Raw genomic sequence first — 9989 nt, forward strand, 5'->3', positions numbered from 1 at the left:
CTGCTCCACCCCTTCCCCTGAGTTACCTCCCGGGGGACTGCAGCAGGGGTTGGGCACATCCTGCACTCACCCGGTGGCGGTGGCGGGAAGTGGTGCGACCCGGCCCCAAACCGCTCTGCCAGCTCATCCTGGGGGGTGGTTCCCCCCTGCCCCCCATGCCTGCTCCTGTCCCCCACAGACCTTGGGCACAGCGCCTGCCCCCCCCTCGGAGGTCTGGGGCTGCGTAGGGCACCACAATGTCTAAGGAGGGCCCTGGCTGGCAGCTGCAGGCACGGAGCTGAGGAAACACAGACAAAGGGAGAAGTTGGCAGAAAGGGGTGTGGGCTGCGGAGGAACTGAGAGCACATTGGGATCCTGGGCCCCTCGTCCCACTGCCCTGACGCCCGCCAGAGCCTGGATCCCCCTTCCCCTGCCAGGATGCTGCTCCCTCTGCTTCTCCTTCCCTGGGCATGGGAGGCCCTGGCTGGTAAGTGAGGACTCCCCCTGCTGTTTTTGCTACCGGGGATGCATGGGGATGGTGTAACACTAGGGCCAGGGTGGGGAAGTACCATGCTGGGCTAGTGACCCTTGCTGGGGGAGTAGGACGGGGGAGGCAGGTTAGGGATCAGCAGGGAGACCCCGTAGTGCAGGATTGTTTACGGGACTGAAACTCATTAATCTCTCTCCCCACCCGCTTTGTCCTCCACTTGTTTCCTGCCCCCTGCCCCAGCCTCCCCTCCTGTCCCGCCAGCGTCTGTCACCCTCCGGCTGCTCCAAATCTATGTCTTCCACAACGCCAGCTCCATTGGCATGGAGGGGATGGCCCTGCTGGGCGACCTGGAGACCCACTCCATGGACTGCATCACCTGCAAGATCCGCTTCCGGCAGCCCTGGGCCCAGCAGGGCCTGACCCCGAAGCAGTGGCAGGACCTGGAGCTGCTGATCCAGCGCTCTCTATCCGACTTCATCCTTAAAGTGAACAGAAGAGCTCAGCAGCAGGGAATGGGCTGTGAGTATGGAGCGATCTGAGCGGATCCCTCTCCCCACCCACCCGGGGAGCTGAGAACTGACACACTCACCGCAGCAACTGAGTGTGTCATTGGGGGCAAGACAGCCAGTCCCTGGCCCTTTGGCTGATTGGAGCCAGCATCCCCCAGAGGGGAAACACCCGTGTGTCATTCTCCAGCCAGGTCTGGGGCCAGATTGTAGCCTGAACTTCCTAGAGCGGAAAGGTCCCGTGTCCCACTCCCTGAGCCGAGGCTCCTGGTCTTTCCTGACGTGTACCCTGACCCTTTGAAAGCAGGTCATTTGGGCAGGGGTCTGTATCTCAGGAACCCTGTGACCAAGGGACCCCAAATTTGCACCACAAACTCTGCCTCAGGCACCGATGTAACGCAGTGATTTTCGAGCCAATGACTGTGCCCAAGAAAAATCAGCTTTAATCAGAAACTGCAACTTACCCTTAACTCCAACCAGGGCCGCCCCACAATCCCACCGCCGTCCTGTAGCCCAACATCCTCATGGCACCTGACATTATGTCTTTACTCCCCCGGTCTCTCTACTTCTGCCCCCTCCTGAGACATCCGGATGCCCGTCCTCATCCCCCTGCCCTTCCTGTTCCAGACCCCTTTGTAATCCAGGGCTCCCTCGGGTGCGAGCTGCACCCCAATGGCACCTCGAGGCGATTCTATGACGCTGGAGTGAACGGCGAGGACTTCATCAGCTTTGAGGTGGACGCAGGCAAATGGGTTGCTCAGCAGGGGGATAATGTGGCTGCGCTCTACGCCCGGGACCTTCTCAACCGGGATAAAGGTGCAGCCAGCGTGATTCAGTTTCTCCTGAGAACGTGTGTCAATGAGCTCAAGAGCTTCGTCCAGCATGGGAAAGAGTCTCTGGAGAGGCCAGGTGAGGCTGGACACCACTCGCTGCCTCTGGGGTAGGGTGCGTTTGCTGTTTATACAGGGATCCCGCACCTAGTGCTCATATGCAGCCACCTCTGGGGTTGGGCGGGGGGGGCTGTTTATGCAGGCATCCCTTCCCTTGGACTGATATGCAGCCACCTCTGGGTTGGGGCAGGGGGCTGTTTATACAGGTGTAGAAATGCAGCTATATCTGGGGTGCAGCGCAGTAGGTATTTCATAGCTGCATTGCACAGCAGTTTAGGACAGGAAGTGAAGGGGGATTCCGTCACCACTGGTAACTGCAGGGTCTGGCCAGGACAGCGGGGCCAATGCCTGACCCCGGGGAAAGGAGCTGGGCTTGGCTAGGGAGTCCCTGAGGCTCAGGCTGAATCATCCCCTCTCCCACGCCCTGTCTCTCTCCCTCCTGTCTCAGAGCGGCCAGTAGCCGTGGTGTTTGCCCGAGCGCCTCCCCAAGCTGGGACCCCTGCGCCGTTACTGCTGGTTTGCCAGGTCACCGGTTTCTACCCCCGGCCCGTCTGCGTGGCCTGGCTGCAGGACGGGGAGGAGGTGCCACCGGGCTGTTGCTGAACTCCAGCGGGATCCTGCGCAGTTCCCTAGCCGTGGAGCCAGGCGACCGGCACAGCTACGCCTGCCGGGTGGAGCACAGCAGCCTGGGGGGCCAGAGCCTGCTGATTCCCTGGGGTAGGTGCACATCCCCAGGGGGTGGGGGGTGGTCATGGTCTCTGGGTGGTTTTCCTGCACATCCTGAGTTGGACGGGGGTGGGTCCAGCCAGCAGGATTGGGGCGGAGGGAGGCAGAGGGAGGCAGAGGGGGTGGGTGGGAGGTGTGGAGATGGATCAGGGGGAGCAGGATGGAGGAGCTGAGGGGAACGGGACACGACTGGGTTGTGGGGGCAGGAGTAGAGTGGGGGGAATCTGAGGGGGTGGGAAGATGGGGGGGAGAAGGGGTGGGACTGTGGGAGAGGCTGAGGGAACTGAGCTGTTGGGGGGCTGAGGGCATGGTTTGGAGGAGCAGCGGGAACTGCGGGGGAGGCTGACGGACCAGGGTCGGGGGGACTGCAGGCAGTGGGTTGGAGGTGGGGGGTGTGGGGCGACTGCGGGGAAGGCAGAGGGAACAGGGTCCATACTCCTGTCCCTGTTCCCAGCATGGCACCCCCTGTTTTACAGAGCAGACCAGGCGCTGGGGCCCTGGCCTGGTCGTGGGCATCTTCCTGGGGGTTGTGGCCATAGCTGCCGTAGCCGTGGTGCTGTGGTGGAGCAGACGCAGGTGAGTCCTCTCCCTCTCTGGGGTAGTGGTCGTGGGCCATTACACCCCATAACCCATTCCCTCTGCTCTCTCCTTCCAGGGGCTACCAGGATGTTGGACCAGGGGAGTCCAGTCCCTGAGGGGGTGGCACCGGCCCAGGCGTGGGGATCGGCCCGTCTCCTGGGGACATGGACCTTGGGGATGGATCTGTGCCCGGCTCCAGAGCTGAGGGCCCCGAGGGCAGGACTGGATCGGAGCGCAGGGAGATCGGGGCCCTGGGTGGCGGGGTGGGATTCTCCTCCCTCTGGGACGTTCGGGGCATGTTGGACACTTGGGGGCACTGTGGGATCGCTAAGATCCGGGATCTGCAGGAAGCCGGCGCTGGCCTGTGCCATTCAATAAACTCTTCAGGGAGGGGCTGCCCAGTGGGTCCCACCGGGGGCTGTAGGAGCCAGGGCCTGGGTGCAGGGGTCAGACACAGCTACATACACAAAGGGGATGGGTGTGGGGTCAGGGCATGGGAACCAGGAGGGTCCTGGCAGGGCATTGAGGCTGAGCTGGCGTGCCCGGGAAGTAAGCAGGGAAGCAGCTACCCACGAGGGAGACCTGACAACACTATGGCCTGCGGGGCGCCAGGGAGGCCGCTCCAAGTTGGTGGCTGGGTTCGGCTGAGAGCTCCTGGGGGCACGGCCCCTCCAGAGCTGGGTGTGAGGGACCCAGGCTCCAGGGGTAGGTTCTGTCTTTTTGTTCTGCGTCTGTGCAGCACCGAGCACAAGGGGGTCCTGGCCACGACCGGGGTCCTTGGCCCTGCAGAAATACATCTATAATAATAGTCCTGGCTGGGGAGGGGAAGTGCGTTCGTGGGGAGGGGGGAGCTATTCAGGACTCCTGGGTTCTATCCCATCTCTGGGAGGGGGTTGGGATCTAATGGGTTAGAGCAGGGGGGCTGGGAGCCAGGACTCCTGGGTTCTGTCCTCAGTGTAGGAGGGGAGTGGGATCTGGCTGGTTAGAGCAGTGGTGAGTGCACTGACCAGCCTGTTACCAGGTAGAACAGCAGCCCAGAGCCACACGAAGAGATGGACAAATTCCCATCCAGACACCTCCTGCCGCAGGCTGTGTCTGCATGGCAGGGTCCAGAGCGGTGAGGCTCCGCCGGCAGCCCAGTGTGGACGCAGTGCTGACAGGAGGGGTCTGTCCCCAAAGTGGGGACAGCACCTTCCCAGATGGCACTCACCCGGTCCACACATGCCCTGTTCTGTGGAATGACTGTGTGCGAATGGGGAGGGGTCATAAACATACAGCTAAGGGTAGCATAAAATCCCTCCTGGGCAGCTGTACTGAATCTTTACCTGTAAGGGGTTAAGCTCAAATAACCTGGTTGGCACCTGACCAAAAGGACCAATAAGGAAAGAAGATACTTTCAGATCTGGGCAGGGAGGTTTTGTTTGTGCTCTTTGTATGTTCCTGGTCCAGATGGAGGGCGAGACCAGGCAGGGATATCTCCTGAAAGTATACCTGAAATGATTCACCTAAGATTACAAAAATTGTAAGTACGGGCAAGGAAATGTGTTAGATTATCTTTTGTTTTAGTTTGTCAATTTTCCCTATGCTAAGAGGTAATTTTATTCCTGTTTTTTGTAACTGAAGCTGAGTCCAGAGGGGAGTCCTCTGTGTTTTAAATCTTTTTATTACCCTGTGAAGTTAGATTCCATCCGGATTTTTCAGGTGTGATTCTTTTACTTTTTCTTTAAAGAAAGTTCTTCTTTTAAGAACATGATTGATTTTAGTGTCCTAAAGATAAGGGTCTGGTTTGTACTTACATTAAAGGCAATTGTTTGGTATATTATTCACAAGCCTCCCCAGGAAAGGTGGTGAAGGGACTTGGGGGGATAGGGCTCCAAGTGACCCTTCCCTGAATTTTTGTTTAAATCACTTGGTGGTGGCAGCAATACCGTCCAAGGACAAGGAAAGGAATTTGTGCCTTGGGGAGGGAAGTTTTTAACCTAAGATGGTAGAATATAATCTTAGGGGTCTTTCATGCGGGTCCCCACATCTGTACCCCAGAGTTCAGAGTGGGGAGGGAACCCTGACAAGGGGCTTGGCAACACAGCTTTGTGCTGGGATGTGGGGTCACACCCCTGACCCCCAGAGCTCTGTGCTGGGGGTGGGGGTGTCACACCTAACCTACAGAGCTCTGCTGGGATAAGGATTAAGTGTAGACCAGGCCACAGGCAGGGTTCAGGGGGACCATCCATGGGAGACAGGGACATGGGGCCGTTACTCTCCAGGGGGCTCCAGCTCTGATGCAACTCCAGGGTGGGGGGACTGGCAGCTCAGCGGGGTGAGGAATGGGACACCCATCCTTTCCTATTAGGGTGCACTGACTCCAGTCCAGCCCCAGAGCAGGGGTGGGGCTGGCTCAGGGAGATGGGCAATGGGACACAGGGCCTTTACCCTCCTGCGATGCCAGCTCCACTCTGATGTTAGTGACCAGAATTCCTCCCCACAAGGTCTGGTCTGTGCCCCTTTGTGGAGCATCGGTCTGTGTCCCCTGCCCAAACGTGGCCTCCCCCAGTGGCACCACCTCCCCCGCTCCATCTAACACGCTGGATGGTCACACTGCGCTCATCAGGATGGAATGGGAGGTGGAGGGTGGGATGGGGTGGGAATTGTCTGTAATATTTTGTTTGAATACTGTGTGTGCTTCAGTTTCCCCTGTATGCTGCATTGTTCGCTAGTTGCGGGGGAAATGGCTGTTTACTCTTTGCAGAGGCCCAGCAAAGCAGGTGTGGATGAGGCCCAGCTGTCTCGGCTTTGGGTCCCAGGTCCATGTAGCAAAGCCAAACACGGCAACATTCACCACCTAGGAACCAACAAATGACCCAGAGCATGTTGACTTCCTGCCTCTCAGCAAGGGAGCTGCACACCATTCCCCTGGCCAAGAACATGGACTGAGGAGGGGCCAGGTGATACCAGTCAGCTCTGTGTTTTTGGGGAACCAGGGTGCAGTATCTAGCCTTTTTGACTCATGAAAGACACCCCCTCCCCAGTCTTTGCTTGAACCAAAACCAGTCAGAGGAAAGGCTTGCAGAGAGCAGTGAAGGGCGTTGGGAGACACATCTAGACCCGTCCTGACAAGGGTGACAAGATTAAGACATCTCAATTTGCATACAGAATGGAGAACAGAGAACCGCACTGAACTCTGGGGCCAGAAAGGCAGGGAAGCATGGCATCATGGGGGATCTCTGCTCCAGATGTTAATGAACCCACGCCTGCACACATCCAGCTCAGCAGTTATCAGCCCAATTCTAGTAATTAATCCTTGATTGGTACCCAAAATACCGAAGCAGCCTAGGTGCATTGTGAGCTCCCTGGAAGGAACACTACCCATAGCCAAGAGTGATCAGCTCCTATTGTCTAGCCTAAAGAAAACCCTTGAGTCATCAGTTTACCCATAAACAAATCTAGTGTTCTCCCTTGAACCATTGTTGTTTCTCTACAAAAACCCCTACCTATGTTCAAGTAAGTATTCTAATGTTTGGATCCAAACTCTGCATCAGTTCCACTGGGATTTCATCTTCTCCTGACTGATCGTGTTGGCCACCTGGGAACCCTGACCAGTTCACGCTACAGGGGGCGTTGGGATCCTTTTCTTTCTCTATCTGTTTTCTACCTCAGGTATTGACCGTTAATAATGTAACTGGTATGTTTGTTTAGCCCTCCTTGTGTGGTTATCACTATTATTCAATAAATAACTTCTATGGTTAAGCTGATTGCTTCTCTCTCTCTCTCTCTCTCTCTCAACTTTACTCTTTTGTGGTTTTAGCTTCCCCCATTCACTCTGCAGCAACTCTTCTTTTACCTAGGCTAAAGATCCCTGTAGCGCCCAAAAATCCTGTGGGGTTTGCTCATCAAGTGGGTTGTGACGTGAGAGCGGCGATAGGGACGTTTTAAACCTGTGGCAGATAATGGGGGGGGTCGGGGAGCAGCTGAAAGTGCTGCTTGGTGCAGCCTATTGAGCCCAGGGGCACATAAGGGGGTCAGCTTGAGAGTGGTGATTGACCTGGCCTGCTCAGACTTGGTGTGTGTGCGTGCATGCGTGTATTCATCTGGTTCTGGGCTGGAGGAACCCAGTCCTGGGGAACCAAGGTCCTGCAGGATAGCTTCATTGGGAGGGGACTTGCAGCAGGGAGAGGTAGAGCTCCGTATGAGAACACAAGTGACTCAAGCAGTTCATTGATGGAATCACAGAATCCCTGAATCCCCCCCCAGAAGAGTAACCCTAATAAATGAGCGTACCCCAAAGTAACAGGCACATCTGGTAACACAGGTGGGGGGTGAGCTCAACCGGGAACTACAGACAAAGAGGGGAACAGGGGCCAAAGAGGCCCAGAACGGCAGCCAAGGGGTCCACACAGCTGTACCCCATTTCTCTGTGCTGGCCTGAGGGCTTCCTATGCCGTGTGCCAATCACCTCATAAACCCGCCTGCTTTGACAAGGCTGCCTGAGTCCCTGCACATGATGGGGAGGGCCATGGCCCCCTTTGGGGTACAGGTCTCTTGGAGGTGTCCAGCCCAGGGGGACTCGCTGAAGGACGCTCAGAGTGTGGGGCAGGGGTGCTAGCTCCCAGGTTTGACCCAATGCATCTCCCCTCCCCGGAGCATTTCCTGTGTCAGCACAACCCTGTCCACGGCCCCAGAGCTCCTGAGCAACCCTGCAATAACAAACCAGCCTGTCCACAGCCCAGTGCTCCCCAGCAACCCTACAATAACAAAGGAGTAGGTCCACACAGCCCAAGCAGGGTGACATTTGGCCCCCCCCAAACCCCTCCCTCAGGTGGCAGTTGGCCCCTCCCCCAACCCTCTCCTTCCGGTGGCAGTTGGCCCCTCCCCTGTCGTGCTCTCAGTGGCCACTGATGCCTCATGCTGCCGCCCCGCCCATTTCCCACCTCTTTTCCTTGCTCCCTCGTGCAGCCCCAGCTGACTCCGCTTAGCAACTAGTGATGCTGCCACACGGTGGCGCCTCCCATTGGCTGTCCTGCTGGAGGGGGCGTGGCCAAGGGAACAGCCCTGGGCGGGGAACGAGGACGTGGCAGGACACTGGGCACGAATTCGATCCCGGGACACCTGCCCCGTCTGCCTGAGAGTGGCTCTTCCCTGGCACTCAGGGCTGGTCCCATTGCCCCAGGGCAGTGCTAGGGGCTGGGCAGCAGGGGCGGGGCTGCAGGGGGCGGAGCGAGGGCGGGGGGGGCACCAGGGGGCTCTCCCCTGGGCAGTAGGGTGACCATACGTCCCTTTTTCGCCGTGACAGTCCCTTTCTAAAGCCCTGTCCTGGGTCTCCAAAAGGAGGCCTTTGTCCCATTTGCGGTGTGGAGGCGGCAAGCAGAGAGCGCAGGTGCCCGCCCCCGCAGGGGGTGGAGGGCAGGGCTGGGGCCGGAAGCCGGGGGTGCGCGGGTGCGCAGTGTGGCTGCTGTTTGTCGACAAAAAACTTCCACCACCCCACAAGAGGCAGGGACTAGCCCAGCGCCGCCCAGAGGATTCAGGGTCCTCGGGCAAAGCAGTTTTGGGGGCCCCTTCCACAATAGGTCCCCAAACTGAGCATTGTCGTGATTGACCCCAAAATATATGTGCCTAGGGGTTTACTCTGGCACTCCCTGTCTCAGACCTCAGACCTCAGACTTCAGACATTCTCCTGGGGGCCCCACTTGCCCCCGCCCCCCTCCGGGGCAGCCTTGGCTTTGCCGGCAGGAGCGCTGGTCACTCCGGCACTTTTCCTCGGTAACATATTCCTTGATATACTTCTTATGTAGGGGCATGTCCCCCCTCCCCCTGCTCCACCCCAAATACAGCAACTAGAAGGAAACTCCCTAGCTCAGGGGTTCTCAAACTTCACTGCACCATGACCCCCTTCTGACAAGAAAACTTACTACACGACCCCAGGAGAGGGGACCGAAACCTGAGCTTGCCCGAGCCCCTCTGCCCCGGGTGGGGGAGCCAAAGCGAAGCCCGACGGCTTCCGCCCCAGGCAGGGGGCCTGTAACCTGAGCCCCGCTGCCTGGGGCTGAAGCCCTCAGGCTTCAGCTTTGGCCCTGGGAATTGCGGCTCAGGCTTCAGTTTTGGCCCCGGGCCGCAGCAAGTCTAAGCTAGCCCTGGCGACCCCGTTACAATGGGGTTGCGCCCCACTTTGGAATCCTGACCCTCAGTTTGAGAACCGCTGCCCTAGATGCTCTCCCTGCAGTGTAACCCTTTCAGTGCCAGAGAGAGCAGCGGCAGCGGGGTCACCCATAGTTCACACCAAGCAGCTATTGGCAAGGTCGGTGCAGTAGGTGAGTAACCGGAGGCAGGGTTATTAGGGTCACTACAGGGAAAGGGTTGCTAAGCCATTCCAAACATCATGTCAGTGAGTGCCTCCCTCCACCTCCAAGAGTCACTCCTGCTTGCTCTCAGCAGCAGGGAGATCTCGTGTTGTTTCCTTTTTGGGGTGGGGTTGGGGAGGAGTCTGACTCAAATCCCTCCGGTCATTTTTTTATGCGTGTCATTTTTCTTGCTCCTCATGTTGCACCAGTAACTTCACAGGTCGTTTTTAAGCCTTCCCCTGGGGCTGGGATACACGTAATTTGGGAGAACATTAGCAGCTGAGGCAGCGGTGATCAAAGAAAGATCAAGTCATACGCCAGGCATGTACTTCCCTGGAGATACCATGGTGCAGGGTGCTGTACACGCTAGTGCTCACACATGGAACAGAGCAGGGTGGGGATGGTGGTGCGGGAAGCAGCTTGAACTCCTGCCACCAGAACATGTGGGTCCTTGTCTCTGTGCCCCTAAGCTCACCAGGCCTCGTGA

The 9989-nt window shown here is 57.9% G+C and overlaps 1 pseudogene across 1 annotated transcript; it reads left to right on the forward strand.

Moving 5' to 3' along the window:
* The first annotated feature begins 417 nt into the window (after positions 1-417).
* On the forward strand, positions 418-3349 carry LOC140897745 (antigen-presenting glycoprotein CD1d-like; annotated as a pseudogene). Its single transcript, XR_013634583.1, has 6 exons — positions 418-466; positions 710-988; positions 1603-1884; positions 2314-2582; positions 3068-3167; positions 3247-3349. The product of XR_013634583.1 is annotated as an antigen-presenting glycoprotein CD1d-like (transcript).
* The last annotated feature ends 6640 nt before the right edge of the window (positions 3350-9989 follow it).

Source organism: Lepidochelys kempii, chromosome 14 (genome assembly GCF_965140285.1).
Source record: "Lepidochelys kempii isolate rLepKem1 chromosome 14, rLepKem1.hap1, whole genome shotgun sequence".
Lineage (NCBI taxonomy): Eukaryota > Metazoa > Chordata > Testudines > Cheloniidae > Lepidochelys > Lepidochelys kempii.